The 15,606-nt window shown below is 37.6% G+C and overlaps 1 protein-coding gene and 1 long non-coding RNA gene across 10 annotated transcripts in view; both read left to right on the forward strand.

The window, feature by feature from the left end:
- Positions 1–15,606, forward strand: part of LOC126369855 (uncharacterized) — a 117,758-nt gene that overhangs the window by 2,857 nt on the left and 99,295 nt on the right. The window lies entirely within an intron of this gene.
- On the forward strand, positions 3,877–4,448 carry LOC126369901 (uncharacterized). Its single transcript, XR_007566779.1, has 2 exons — positions 3,877–3,918; positions 4,152–4,448. It is a non-coding gene; the product is annotated as an uncharacterized LOC126369901 (long non-coding RNA).

Below are 15,606 nucleotides of genomic sequence, written 5' to 3' on the forward strand. Positions count from 1 at the left end.
TTAGGTAAAACCTACGACACACATATACATTTACTACAACATCAAAATCAATTCTATATACCTCCGAATTTTTATAAATTCGTCACTGACCTACGTGTTCGGCAAAGTAGTTAATGCCACCTGGAAAACCTACAATAAGCCACATAAAAAAGCTGACCCTCGCAAACTCTAACGCAGTGCTCACACTTGCGGATTTTGTAGCTAGCGCAGCCGCAGCGGTGCACCGCACAGCGAAGATGTCTTCATGTGTTAGGCATCAGCAGAGTACATACTTAATGCGACCTTACCGTGTCGGAGCACGGTGTCGTGTGTCACCTATCTAGCTTTTCGAATCCTGAATATTTTGGGCGAAGCTAAAGCTGAAGATTTTGAAATTAACCTATGTGTCACTTAACAAATATTTTCCAAAACTAATCCTAGTCAGGAAATAAAGGCGTGCGCTTAAATGTAGCGTCTTCACGTCAATTTGAAAAATTATCTGAAATCCAAACTTAGAATTTGCTCTTTGCGTCGTAAGTATTGTATTCAATTTAGGTAGAATCCGCAACCTGAGTCATGTTCGATCATATCGATTTAGTTTATGTTTGTCCAAGTGGGATTTTACTGTTTCTATCGAAGGTTCCGTATGTCACCGCAGAACAGTACCTAATATCCGTGGAGCACTTAAATAATTGCGTTTTCATATCAAAGGACACATCTGCATAGAATTGCGATTGACAATAACTCCTACGAATTAGTACGTAGCTTCGTAAACTTTTAGATTTAACGCAATCACGTTTATAAATATTTGCTCTTCACTTTAATAAATAAAAAAAAACTTAAATAGACAACCACAGTAAAGTAAAAACTGGAGTTGTGACAATGCCAATCATGCGAATGGCATTATGCAGTAGGTATGTCACTAGACAATAACTTATATATAGGTATAATATAGCTTTTGCGTTATAGCATTGTGCGCGGAACAGCTGTCAGAATAATAAATTTATTTGGAGGTAGATGTGTCGCTTCTGCAGTCGACTGTACTCTTATCTTTCTGTCCTGCAGTTGTACGCACCATGCTAAAGATAGTAGGTCATCATCATTAATTTAAGAGCCACGCTCTTGTCGGTATAGCGTTCTCCATACTACTTTTATAGTATAATTAATATCGCTATTGTGAAAGAATATTCCGGACACGGAACCCCAATAGCAGCGCATAGCCGGCGTTTATCGTTGGCGAGGCTCGCGAGGCGTGACTCGGGATGAATGGAGGCTGTTCGCCGCAGATGGCTGTACAGATACTCCTCGCGGAGAGCCTCAATTAGAATTAATGCTGTATCACATAAACTGCGATTGTTGCAACACAATGGGGGGCAGTGACCCGGTCTACTTGGTCCACCTGTGTCCTGTCGGGTGTTAGTGTCGGGGTATCGGAACTGGTTCTAGGTTAGTTATAGGAGACTAAGCGCAAGTTGTTTGCTTAGTGGTTAGGTGCCTTAAAGCGTCGATACGGTTTTATACGGTCCCTGGCTTTGACTCCAAACAAAAAATCTGGACCCGACTGAACTGGTGTAGGACCAACCATGGAAAGTCGAACCATCACCTACATAAATGTGGCTTAAAGGAGTCGCCATACTGTGAATGTGGTCACCCGGATCAAACCCTATCGCACATAGTGAACGAGTGCCCTCTACACCGGTTCCCAGGTGGCATAGCCGAGCTGCACTGTGTGACGGATGCGGCAGAGATTTGGTTAGAGGAGCTTAAGCTGGATATATGATCCATACAGGATATTTTATTCTTGTCTGCCATACGCAATAATAAGGCTTTCGTTAAGTTAGCAATTGCAAATTACCTCTTTGCCCTATTCGCATAGTACGGTAGTCACTAACTGCAGTGTATACACACAAATAAATTGGATTTTTTTATAACGACGAAGAGAATCTCGTTACTTACAGAGATCGTAACGATCTAGGTGTAATTGGTAAAAATAAAGTCGTCATTCATTACCTCTACCCCTCTACCTACTCTCTGCTTAGACCAAAGTCATGGTCTGAAAAGGAAACTTTTCAACCGTAGATTTCCCTTCATTATTACGTTCCTCCAATCTTTGTATTCTCACGGTTGTTACGTACAGCTGATTATAATTTATTAATTGTATGACAATATATGGAAGAAATCCAGCATTGTTGTTGTTTGTGTTATTTAATCGTCTCACGTTAATTTGTTTCACGAGATTCTCATAACTGCGGGAATGTTTATGTCGACTGCACATTGTAGTAATTAGTCGGATTTTGTTTTACTTAACCCCACGTTTTATTATGGTATCTTTGTCATTCGTTTGCATGAATTCACAATATAATTATATTCAATATAAGTGTGTTGCACCCTAGACCACATCGTCACTTATTAAATCCATCATCATCTAGCTCGCCGGTTTATTTAAAAGTGTTTGGTAATAACAAATGTTCAGGACCTCCGCGATACAGGGTTTCCCTAGTGCGGGGTCCGCCAGTAATGTATATGTCGTAGAAGCATGGTGTGTGTCAGAAGGGTGGGCGTTCGAAGAGTGGGCGTTAGAAGACAATAATGGCCGTCATCAGTATCACAATCATTTTATTTACTTCCACATAGTTTTTGTATCACGATTAAATAAAGTCACAGCATAAGGTACACACTCACGGCAACGTCACGGTATTCGTAACGGTTACACAGTCTTTCGTTATCTAGCGCGCATAAGGACGTTAGCGCGAAGGGGCCCTCCACCACCCATGGTTCCAACATTCGGACCGAATCATCGGGACATGTGAACGTACTTGCTAGGTGCTCTTTTCCGATCACACTTTCTTGACGTCCCTACAAGTTATAGGTGAGCGACTATAGCACTCCTCGTAATTATTCGACACGTCCGCTCATGACGATGGTTCGCGGTAGACTGCCCGACTAGAACGGCAGTACACGTCCGCTCGACACGACGACTCTGTAGTGACTCCCCCGACTTCACCCCGCTCTGCTCGTACGCCACCTGACGTCTGAGCGTTGCAACTTCATGATGGAAGTGTTGCAACTTCATTGTATTTTCCGATTTGATCAATTTCTCTTCTTTATTCATAACTAACTCCGACACGGCCATCCTGCGTGACACACGTCCTCGTGTGTTAATCTGAAACAATATACCACAGCACAGTATCCAAGTTCGCTCGGTCATTCCTGACCTGACATGAGACTCTATAAAGGACTCTACATGAGCTCTACTTGTGACTCTACATGAGCTCTACTTGTGACTCTACATGAGCTCTACTTGTGACTCTACATGAGCTCTACTTGTGACTCTACATGAGCTCTACTTGTGACTCTACATGAGCTCTACTTGTGACTCTGCATGAGCTCTACTTTTGACTCTACATTAGCTCTACTTTTGACTCTACAAGAGCTCTACTTGTGACTCTACATGAGCTCACATTACATCATGATAAATTATCAACTAACAATACACGGACCATTGACCAGTATTCACACACTATAGACAACCGAACTTGGCAATCCAATTACTCTTTACACTAAAATCAGCTGAGTAACGATATCTCACAACCAGGCGTCACTACCACCTAAATCGAGCGGTAGCAACTCATGCCACTTACACCAAGTGACGATATCTCAACACAGTCGTTGCTGCCACCTAAATCGAGCGACAGCAACTCATGCCACTTACACCAAGTGACGATATCTCAACACAGTCGTCACTGCCACCTAAATCGAGCGACAGCAACTCATGCCACTTACACCAAGTGACGATATATCAACACAGCTAGCACACAAACTTTACATTTTAGTTGGTAGAATAGTGGTCAATGCGTTACACAATTTCTTTTATATCACTAATTTCTAATTTGTGCAGTTCGACTAATTCTACCGGAGGTCAACTTGACTTAGATTCAGGTACAATGTCATGACCAAATACAAAGTCAACATGACATCCAGGCCTCGACCGCATACCTGTAGTTTCTAAGACGAGCAGCACAAAAGTGGCTGCAGCCCCGAACACTACAAGTGCGCAGCTCCCTATCAGAGTTGCTCCGAAACAGGTCAATGGGTTACACAATTTCTTCTATATCACTAATTTCTAATTCGTTTGACTAATTCTACCGGAGTTCAACATGACTTAGATTTAGGTACAATGTCATGACCAAATACAAAGTCAACATAAAATCCGGGCTTCGACCGCATACCTGTAGTTTCTAAGACGAGCAGCACAAAAGTGGCTGCAGCCCCGAACACTACAAGTGCGCAGCTTCCTATCAGAGTTGCTCCGAAACAGGTCAATCATAGCTTTCATTGCTCAATTAAATCAACCAACATTACACATCTACTGCAAAGCACAACAGGCTGTAATATTCCTCCCCAAACTGCGGTTACGCTACAAAACAGTCATGAGTCACAACATCCCCTCCCGGGATGGCCACCATGGTCCACGACCACAAAACGACAGAGCACCCTGCTCTCACACACACAAGTCATAAAGTCACAATGTAGCGACCAACACCTCGAGGAAATATTACCGCACTTAAACAATTACCAATTCGGTATTATCATTATTTAGAATGTTTTGCTCCAATTTTCTCACTAATGATTTACTTACTGTTTCGGGCATTTTTTAAGCCTATTTCATTTAAGTAATCATAATCCAAATCATTTTACTTCGCAATGTTTACTTCACTTCATTACGATTTCCAATTTAACTAAAGTTAACAAAAGAGAACTTTCTGCACTATATTCGTTTGAATCCTAATAAAAAAAATCCATTATTCAAATCAGGTAAAACAGATACGACTCACCGGGACGTATAAGAATTTCCAATAAAAGATCAACCACTGGTCTTGTGACATGGTTTAGGTCTTCAACAGCACCAGCGCAGCAAGTCCGGCTGGTATACAACGCGCTGCCATGATGTCGTCACTTTACACGGCTACGGCTCATCCCGCGCCATTTTCTTCCCCGCTTGCAATCCACCAATTGCCGAACCAAGTTATGACATGAAACAAAAGAATTCACTGTATTATCGTATTCACATGACTTTCTTTCAATCAGTTTAAAAAGATTACAATAAAGAATGTTGAATATTGAAACATTTGATTAATGACGGTAGGTTACAAAACACGTTATTTAACGAGACTCAATTATCATGTCATGACTAACCTCCACCCGCTTGGAGTGAGAAAATACAACTTTAACCACGCAGGTCAAGCGTGTCTACACCAATTCGAAATATTTTTAGACCAAAATACAAAGATTTGACGATGATGAAAACAGATTGGAAAACGCGGTGTGATTGACACGGATTGACACAATGTGTCTCGTCAATTTCGTTTTTTTTAAAAAACAATTTCCTCATTATTAGAAACGGAAATTCACATAGCAATAAAGTCAACAACAATAAGGTTCCAGTATGAAAACGACTCACCGTAATAACAGTTTTCAATTTCAGGTTCCATAATTTTCAAACACGACTGCACACAGTATGGACATATTGTGATGTTCACGCCATCATATCTTACGGCATGTAGTGATGTCGATCATTAACAAGGTCCAGGTCACTTCAAATTCAGGTCCATCTCCAAATTCAGGCATGACACTACATCTTCATCACGTGGTCACACGAATGTGATAATCATCATAATCTTCTTCTGATTGTGATAATCGAAACTTGCATTGTCTTGTTGTGAACGTCACATCACGTTGTCTTCATCCAAGTTCACTAATCCCACTTCTGATGTCGTAGAAGCATGGTGTGTGTCAGAAGGGTGGGCGTTCGAAGAGTGGGCGTTAGAAGACAATAATGGCCGTCATCAGTATCACAATCATTTTATTTACTTCCACATAGTTTTTGTATCACGATTAAATAAAGTCACAGCATAAGGTACACACTCACGGCAACGTCACGGTATTCGTAACGGTTACACAGTCTTTCGTTATCTAGCGCGCATAAGGACGTTAGCGCGAAGGGGCCCTCCACCACCCATGGTTCCAACATTCGGACCGAATCATCGGGACATGTGAACGTACTTGCTAGGTGCTCTTTTCCGATCACACTTTCTTGACGTCCCTACAAGTTATAGGTGAGCGACTATAGCACTCCTCGTAATTATTCGACACGTCCGCTCATGACGATGGTTCGCGGTAGACTGCCCGACTAGAACGGCAGTACACGTCCGCTCGACACGACGACTCTGTAGTGACTCCCCCGACTTCACCCCGCTCTGCTCGTACGCCACCTGACGTCTGAGCGTTGCAACTTCATGATGGAAGTGTTGCAACTTCATTGTATTTTCCGATTTGATCAATTTCTCTTCTTTATTCATAACTAACTCCGACATATACATGTTTAAGTTTTTTGATAAATAAACATATTCTATTCTATCTCATCTGATGGATAAATGACGATGTGGTCTAAGGTGGATCATACTTACCTAGAAAATGCAATATCTTTATTTTGTTTTCTTTTTTCAAGCCTATAAGTTGTAGAAAAAGTGTAGTAGTAGGTAAGAGAAAGATAAGATAAAAATATACTTTAATGAGCACAAAGAACACGAGGTAGGTACGGTTACGAGCATTAATATGTATACACTTTGGTACCATGTCACATTAACTTTTTTTGACAAATTGAACTGTAAGACTCACTAAATGTCAAATATGTTAGTGCGACAGAGTCCTAAAGTGGGTACATTATATTGCTCATTATTGGTAAAATCCCTTTTCAGGACTTGTTTAAACAATAATTAAGTGCCTACATGACATCAAGTTACATAAGACGTAATACCTTTGTCGTATTCTACGACATGCCATGAAATGATAAAGGAAATAAGCACAATGGCCTATTAAAATTATGTTCCCGTATCATTAAACGATAAAGTGCATAAAAACGAAAGAATGTGGCGGAAACGATTTGTGACGAGAAGAACTTGCATGTCTTTGTTACAGAATACTCACTGTAGGTACCTATTATTTATTTCCCGCCTAGAATATTAACATAATTATTGTGCTGGAAATATACGTACATTATACTTAATACTTACTTAGCTTACATAGTGAAGTAAAAGCATTGTTTTAAATCAAACCCTGAATGAAAAATTTACTGACTACGACCCTGCATAAGATTTACTTAGTATTTCTTGAACCTTTTTTAAGTATAAGCTTTTAGGTACTTACTATGGTAACCGAAAGTTCCTAGGAAACACTAAAAGCTTTAAACGCCAAGCCAGAGACATTAATTATAATTTTAATTGCGTATAAATGATTTATTATTATTGCGTAAGGGTATAACTGTTTCGGGAATAACTTCAGCAATAATTTATGATGACACCCGATTCGCAAAAGGCAATTTAGTACAGCAAGCATCCGCAAAATTGCAGTGTTATTGCTATGGATGCAGTTTCAGTGCTTACGGCATCGCAGACAATTCAGTTATGGCGGTTACTGCATCTTACTAAAAGATGTTTATAGATTTGCGATTGTTTTGCAGCTACCTAATTAATTATAACTAGGTAGGAAATTCGGTGACATATGTACGATATAAGCTGCAAGAAAGTTCAATCAGTTTCTTGCAAAGTAATAAATTAAATTACATGTCGTTTCTGTAATAGACTAAAAACACCTACAAAAACATAAATTTTATAATTATGACAACTAATGGTTCATAATTTCACCACTGCTTACAAATAATTCGCTGGGCTCACTGACTGAACTTTTGCTCTTTGATTGTACTTAAACTCTTTGGTAGTCCATAATTAAAATTCGTGTTACCGTTTATCGCCATACGATTGGTTCTTTGCTAACATACTTTCTCAAGGCTCTAATTTAGGTAAATAATTCCATTGAATTTCGGACCTATCCTATAAGGATAAGCCATAATATTGGAAAGCATACTTGTAAAAATAAATAAGTTGGTTGTATAGTCATGACTCAAGTGCAATATCATGTACCCACTTTAGAACCCTGTCGCACTATCATATTTTGACATTTAATGAGACTTACGGTTTAATTTGTCAAAAAAGTTAATGTGACATGGTTCCAAAGATACTACTCATGACCGCACCTGTGAAAGGTTGATAAACTGAAGCAACTTTATGACTTAAAAGTGTCTAGACTAAACCTACATGGTGCTCTTTACAAACAATAATTAGTCAAAGAAATCAATGATGACGGGTTAGCTTCAGGTGTGTTTTCACCATCGTTGGTTTGAGCGAGAGTTTCTGTCTCGCTGGTCAATGTAACAGTATAGCCATGCCCAGTTATTAATAAGTGACGTTTGACGTAGGCATGGTAGCAGGAATCGGATTTCATATGTAGAATATTACTTAGTACCAATCAGAGTTGGGCGTAATCGATTACTTTTGTAATCAGATTAGTAATCTGATTTAATGTAATCATAACTACATCAATCGTGATTACTTTGTATCTTTGACTACTATCAATCTTAATTACATGTAATATTTAATCATGATTACAGTAGTTATTAATCAATGATTACGTGATTTATTAAATATTAAAAATATATTGATAAATATTATTTATTTGCCAATTAAGTAATAATTTTATTAAAATTCTTACCTATAGCGTGACAGTCTAAAATGACAAAAGATTTTTTTATACAGCCACAGTGTAAGGGTACATATAGTTGGATATAAACATAAATTAAATCATTAATAATTAAATTAAAATTATTATTAATATTAATAATAATAATAAAAACACTTTATTGCACACAAATTATTTAATTCATTATTTTATTATTATTTTTTTATTTTTGCGTCTTTCTTTAATTATAATAATCAATGCTAAAGTATGATCTGTGTTTTTGTTCAATTAACATGATTAAGAAAATATGGATATCAAATAATTATGTTCTTTAATTTGAAACCTAAGTAAAATTATGTAATCAATTAATCTAAATTACAATTTAGATTTATTAATCTGTAATCAATGTCAAGATTAAACTCTTGATTTAATTTCTTATTTTGTAATTATGATTACAGATTATTACGTTTGTAATCTGTAATCATGATTGCAGATTACAAAAAGTAGTCGTAATCAACAATCAATAATCTAATTACTTTTTGCCCAACACTGGTACCAATTGTACAGTCATGAGCAATATAATGTACCCACTTTAGGACTCTGTCGCACTAACATATTTGACATTTAGTGAGACTTACTGTTCAGTTTGTCAGAAAAGTTAAAGTGACATTGTACCAAAGTGTATACAGATTAATGCTCGTGACCGTACCACTGTGTTTACATATGTGTAGGACGACGAGAAAAACTTAATGCAGACAACGAAAAGTATGCGGAAGATGAATAAGTAGGTAGGTACCTAGTTGGTTATAAACAAAAAATCCTTTGTTAGTGTTGCGGCGACCTAGACATTTATATTTTTGATCTATTTCTTCTTCTTTTGTGTGGGTTGTGAGGTGGATTACCAACCCCAACAACCTGGTGTCAGAGTTACTATTGAGCCGCCAAAGGCCCCTGACATGACTCATGTAACGACTACGTACTTACATCAGTAAGTAGTAACCGGGAGCAACGGCTTAACGTGCCTTCCGAAATACGGATCATCTTACTTTTGGACAATTTGATCTACTTACTTAAAACATATTTTTTTTATTTATTGCATCCCTTATTCAGTGCTCTACGGGCACCACCACCATCGAAACTTCATAAAACTCTCCGTAATGTTTTGGAAGCCGGGATCGAATTCTGAAACCCAGTTTCGCGGATTTTTATATGAGTCAACTAGTGAACTTTACGCACATAAGCGTCTGAATAGGTATCCGATCACTGATTGTGACGCAGGTCTTTCCCCCCGCGCAAAGTCCGCACATACTAAAAAGTGGTAAAGTGATAGACACGTGTACGATCACGAGTACTAATATGTATACACTTTGAAACCGTGTCACATTAATTTTTTTAACAATTTAAACCGTAAGTAAGTCTCATTAAATGTCAAATATGATGGTGCGACAGGGTTCTAAAGTGGGTAAGTACATGATATTGCTTATGACTGTACATTATACGACAAGATTATCCGGGTGAGAGCCTTCAGCGCTCCCCGTTTGTCCGGCCAAGTAGTTAATGCCATCTGCGGCAAATATTCTATGTTACTAGGTATAAGAAGACCAGGTATGATCAAAAGTGACAGCTTGCATTTCAAGGTTAGCCCAGCTGAAGTCATCCCGCCTTGCGTTGCCATTTCCTAAAAAATGAATTACCCACGACCAATGTTTCTACATTTACATTGAAAGGAAATTTTGAACGTTTAGTAGAAGATTTACTTACATTTTTAATGATTATTATATATATGACAAGTAATGGAAATTAAATACTTACATTAAATATTCACTTAATTTTCAATAATAAAATTTTTGTCCTTGGAATGTTGGAGATAGGTACCAATTTAATGTCATAGGATTGATCATACCTGGTCTTCTTATACCATGGTACTAGGTATAATCTCTCCGTAAATCATTCAAAGTCTGACAGTCACTAACTACTTCAAGATACATATAGTAGTAGTGTACAGTATAGTAGTGTGTGTGTATGTATAGTAGTGTACTAGTTTCATATGTTTTTTATTATGCTGTTTATATTTAAAGTTTCACGGCGCATTGGCGCTTCTGCACTGTAAAGTCGCCAAATGTAATAAATAAATACCTACAAGAAACCTCGACCCAGGTATGTCGTAATGGAACCTGTAAAGTTACATAATCTGAAGAAAGAAACTTTTCCGTCCTTTATAAGGGTCGGAATTAATTACTACTTTTACTCTCACGTGACTGACATAACAGATGTAAGTACTTCGTATTTTTTTTCTCGATCAGTTAAAGATAAGCCATTCGCCTGAGGCACTCCTCAGAGCCGTATCACTATACGGCTTTGGTCAAATTCAAAAAGAAAATAATACATTATGGCCGTCTAATTAAAGCACTTTTGTTTGTTAGAACTCATTAAAATCACATCTTGATTAAATTGTAAGTACAAGTTACAATAGAAAGAATTGTAATCATCTTTGCTATGTTCGATTCACCCACCAAAGTTACATATTAATAAAATTAAACTATTTAAACGATTAAAACACATAATAACGGGTTCTTACCGCGTTTAAATCAAGAATATGACACTCCCGATATTTCGACACTGTTTCAAGTGCAATGATCACGGGATGACGCGATGGTCTCATATCCCTGATTTAAACGCAGTAAGAACCCGTTATTATGTGTTTTAATTATGATAATAACCGCGTAAACCCAAAACAATGTATTTAAACGATGTTTAAATCTAAATATACGAGAATTTTCTGAAACTGCAACTGCAGTAGTTCTTGTTTGTTTAGTGGTGATGTTTTTTTTTTTGACGTGACTTATTGTAGCTTTGCCGCAGATGGCATTAACTACTTGGCCGGACAAATGGGGAGCGCTGAAGGCTCTCACCCGGAAGTGGTGATGTGATGTGGTGTGTGTTGCTCATGTTTGTATGTTATGTTTGTCTGCTATAAATTATATTTGATTTAATTTTATTTTGTATGAACCTAAGCCTTTCTAAAATAATAAGTATAAGTGAGTAAGTAGTATAAGTATAAGTGTGTAGTCATAGTCATGAGTAGTGTAGTAATAAGTATTCACAAAAATGAAAATGGCAAAACCATGGAACCATGTAATTATGTACGTAGTAAACATGTAATCGCCATATAATATCGAATAATACGTGCTAACGGTAGAGCTGATGACTATATCCGTAGGAAGATTGATTTGGGTGAATATTAAAATGTCAAGTTTGGTGGCGAATGTTCATATTATTTTTTCGTGAAAAATTGGGTTCCGATATGAAAAAGGATAGTTCTAGCTACGAGGTATCTTGTTCCTCGTACCACCAAACTTGGCACATTTTGATATTCACCCAAATCAATCTTCCTACGGATATAGTCATCAGTTCTACCGTTAGCACGTATTATTCGATATTATATGGCGATTACATGTTTACTACGTACATAATTACATGGTTCCATGGTTTTGCCATTTTCTATAGGTACTTTATTACAATCGGTGACTTTTTCAATTGATTTTCACTACAATTGATAAAAGAGTTCACAAATGAAAACTAATAGATAGCGAAGGCACCTACATTCTGTCGAAGATTAAATTACTTACCTTTACTACTATTTTTCAAGTAAGTAATTTATGTTGCTTATTGCAACTTTCTCTTGGAGTATCAATTTACTATGCAACGGTAGGCATTTCTAGTAATTAAAAATAAAACTGTAAGTATAAGCTAATATAATGTTACCATGTGCTTTCACACGGAGTTGGGTGACAGACAGAGGTTAGCGTATTGTTTGCGGTTGACACGCCCCGCTGAATTTGCTCTCACTTAGTACAATAGGCTTCATGCGAAATATCTGCAATATTTCACCTTCCGTTCGCAAGAAAACGCTTTGAAGTTGACGAAACTGGAAGAGGCTCTTTTTGTTTGGGTGGTGCAAGGGCAATGTTAGCTGCATACAGTTACACTGCAAACAAACTGGACAAGCGGGCAGAGCCGCGCGATTTTGTACGAAACGACAAAATAGAGTCTTCATTGTCGACAACGCATTAGGCAAAATTCTGGGCGCTGAAAATTTTCTAAGGTCCGGTGAACACTTAAGTACCTTCAGGTATCCCGCCAACCTGTTTGTCGTCCATATCACATAAAAACACAAGCAAAGCTTAGCTATCTGACCAGAATATGACACGCCTATAGATGTTAACATACAACTTTTAGATAACACAATTTGATACTTTTACTTACGACGCGCTTGATAAACCGAAAAGTCAATAACTCTTTTATTACAACAACATTCTTTATCAGTGCGTTTGAAAATGACAAAATTTCTCGTATTAAAATTCTAGTCGAATAAAAAATTAGTGCAACACAAAATGTAAAGTCACGTTCCAAGACTTCGTCACAATTAAGTTGTTGGCGTCGGTTTTGTATGGACACATTCCAAGTTCTTTACTATAAGAAAAGCTCATTGTACCAACTGACTATAAAACAATGCAGTTCTTGCAGACTGTAACGAGAATTAGTACTCATCTTTAGTTTCTACTCTATCTATTATATGCTTTCCACTCACTGTTTTGTCTGCATATTTTCTTGGTACCGTTGTCTTTTCTGGAGATGTATGCTCCCTAAGCATAATCAGTTAAGGGATATTATTACGATAGACCTAAATTTACGTTTGGCATAGAAATGAACAGGTAACAATCGAATAGACGATTTATGTCACTAACATAAAATTAAAGGCAACAAAAAACATACTTACTTACATAAATAAAACGTAAAATATTTGTTCTATCTCAATCTCAACAGACATTATTAGCATCATAGCAGACGATTAATTTGTTGCACCTCTTAAATCTTATATTTCGCACATACGTCTAAATATTGATTGCCTTAATATTGCGTTTAACACTAGTGAAACCAATCTCTATAATAACAGATTGAAAATTTGCAATGCAATATTATTATCTAACCACTGCGCACTGGTAATGGATTAATTATAAATATACCTTTTATGTGACCACAAAAAAAATTTTTCATCTCGAGCTCCTCCGTGCTTCGGAAGGCACGTTAAGCCGTTGGTCCCGGCTGCATTAACAGTCGTTAATAACCAGCAATCCGCACTGGGCCCGCGTGATGGTTTAAGGCCCGATCTCCCTACCCATCCATAGGGAAGGCCCGTGCCTCAGCAGTGGGGACGTTAATGGGCTGATGATGATGATACCTTTTATGATTATAATTACCTTTCTAATTTTGGTTTGTCCTATCAATCACTTGCAAAACTGAATCATATACTGTTATCCTACTGGGAGGATGTACGGAACTCACTTATACTCTGTATATTATATAAAAAAAACCAAGAATCGACCTTTTATTCTGCGATCGAGTACCTTCATCAGCCCATTAACGTCCCCACTACTGGGGCACGGGCCTTCCCTATGGATGGATAGGGAGATCGGGCCTTAAACCATCACGCGGGCCCAGTGCGGATTGATGGTTATTAACGACTGCTAATGCAGCCGGGACCAACGGCTTCGAGTACCTATTCAACCACAATTTGCTCAACTGAGATCGAGCATACCTAAGATCATCAATGATAAATGAAACATCATCTGCAGGCGTCTCTCCTGACACTATAAAGAACAAACAATAAGTCAAATCGGCGAGTTATTTATCGGTTTTCTCCGCGATGGCACGACTGGCCCACCTCGTGACGAGATGTGATTCACGATCCAGTCCAATCGGTACAAAATGATTCATTTGCCTCTTTTATAGTTCGATCTACACCTTGGTTTGGTAATAATTCTATTTACCTTCAGTAAATATTCGTTTGAATATAAGATGGCTGGTCGATAAGCTACTAGTACCGACGTGCTCATCTTTCACCTCTCTTCACGTTTTGTCAGTAAGATTTCTTTTCTTTGCCTATCATTAATTTAATAATTAAGTCAGTCTTAGTCTTAGTTATAATTCAGTTTTTTCGCGATTCTTGTTTTAAAATTCTTATCTTGAAACTGTTTTACGATCTGCAGAGCCTTTCACAACATATTTTATAGAATTATAAATTATAATTCTAAATCAATACGTAACCATACTTGGCTATTTCCTGTTTCCTAATATGTATTTATATAATGTCATTAACACAAAATCTTCGGCTTTTAATTGGAGCTATAGATTTTATATCAAAGGCATGTAAGTCTGGAAATATAAGTCTATAAATGAGATTCGAATCCAGATTGCTTTACAATTTACAATCACATAAATCTCTGTAGCCGGAAAACTCAGGAAATTCATCTTGTACTTTCACTCTAATCAGACACTTACAATGTTTCATTGTTCTCAAACAAATCGCATTGTTGAGAGTCAGGACAAAAAGTTGGATTGCGAGCAATCTTCCGACTTCGCGGGCTATTTGCGATTGTTGGGCCTGCGTAATCATTGGAACTAAATGTCTGTGTTTAGCCTCCCCAGGTACTCTTAGCATTTTCTAGATGAGTTATGTTCTTCTTGCTTGCAATGGTTTTTCAAATCTTCATTATAACTTTAAGTAAGTACTTAACTTGAATAGTTTTTTTCAAGTGTCGGAATATCTTAGTCGGATATGATGTAATACCTAAATCTAGGTAGTTCACTTTTGATTTTTTATTGAAGAATCAACTTTAAGACATTCATCAGATTGTTTTCAAGAGCTGTGTCATCAAATTGTTGCTTTACATTAGAAACCTAGTAATCATGTCACGGTTACCTACCCTTGGACTTGGTCATCAAAATGTTTCTAGTCACGTAAGCCTTCGCAAATGAAGATTCTATCAGCGATAACCCGAGGGTAATGCTAGGCGGCTATGTTTCTTGTCGTCATTAGCGATGCACCTAAACATATACTTAGGAAGATTGCAAGTCGGCAAAACATGGTATCAAGATCATCTTCCCGATACGAGAGAAAGCCAGTGAAATTACTTGCGGAGGATGTGTATTCTCATCGTGGGATACGGTGTTTTATGGAATGGTATTATGGTGCTTGTTGTTGATACAAGC

Source organism: Pectinophora gossypiella, chromosome 9, assembly GCF_024362695.1.
Source record: "Pectinophora gossypiella chromosome 9, ilPecGoss1.1, whole genome shotgun sequence".
NCBI classification, from domain to species: Eukaryota; Metazoa; Arthropoda; class Insecta; order Lepidoptera; family Gelechiidae; genus Pectinophora; species Pectinophora gossypiella.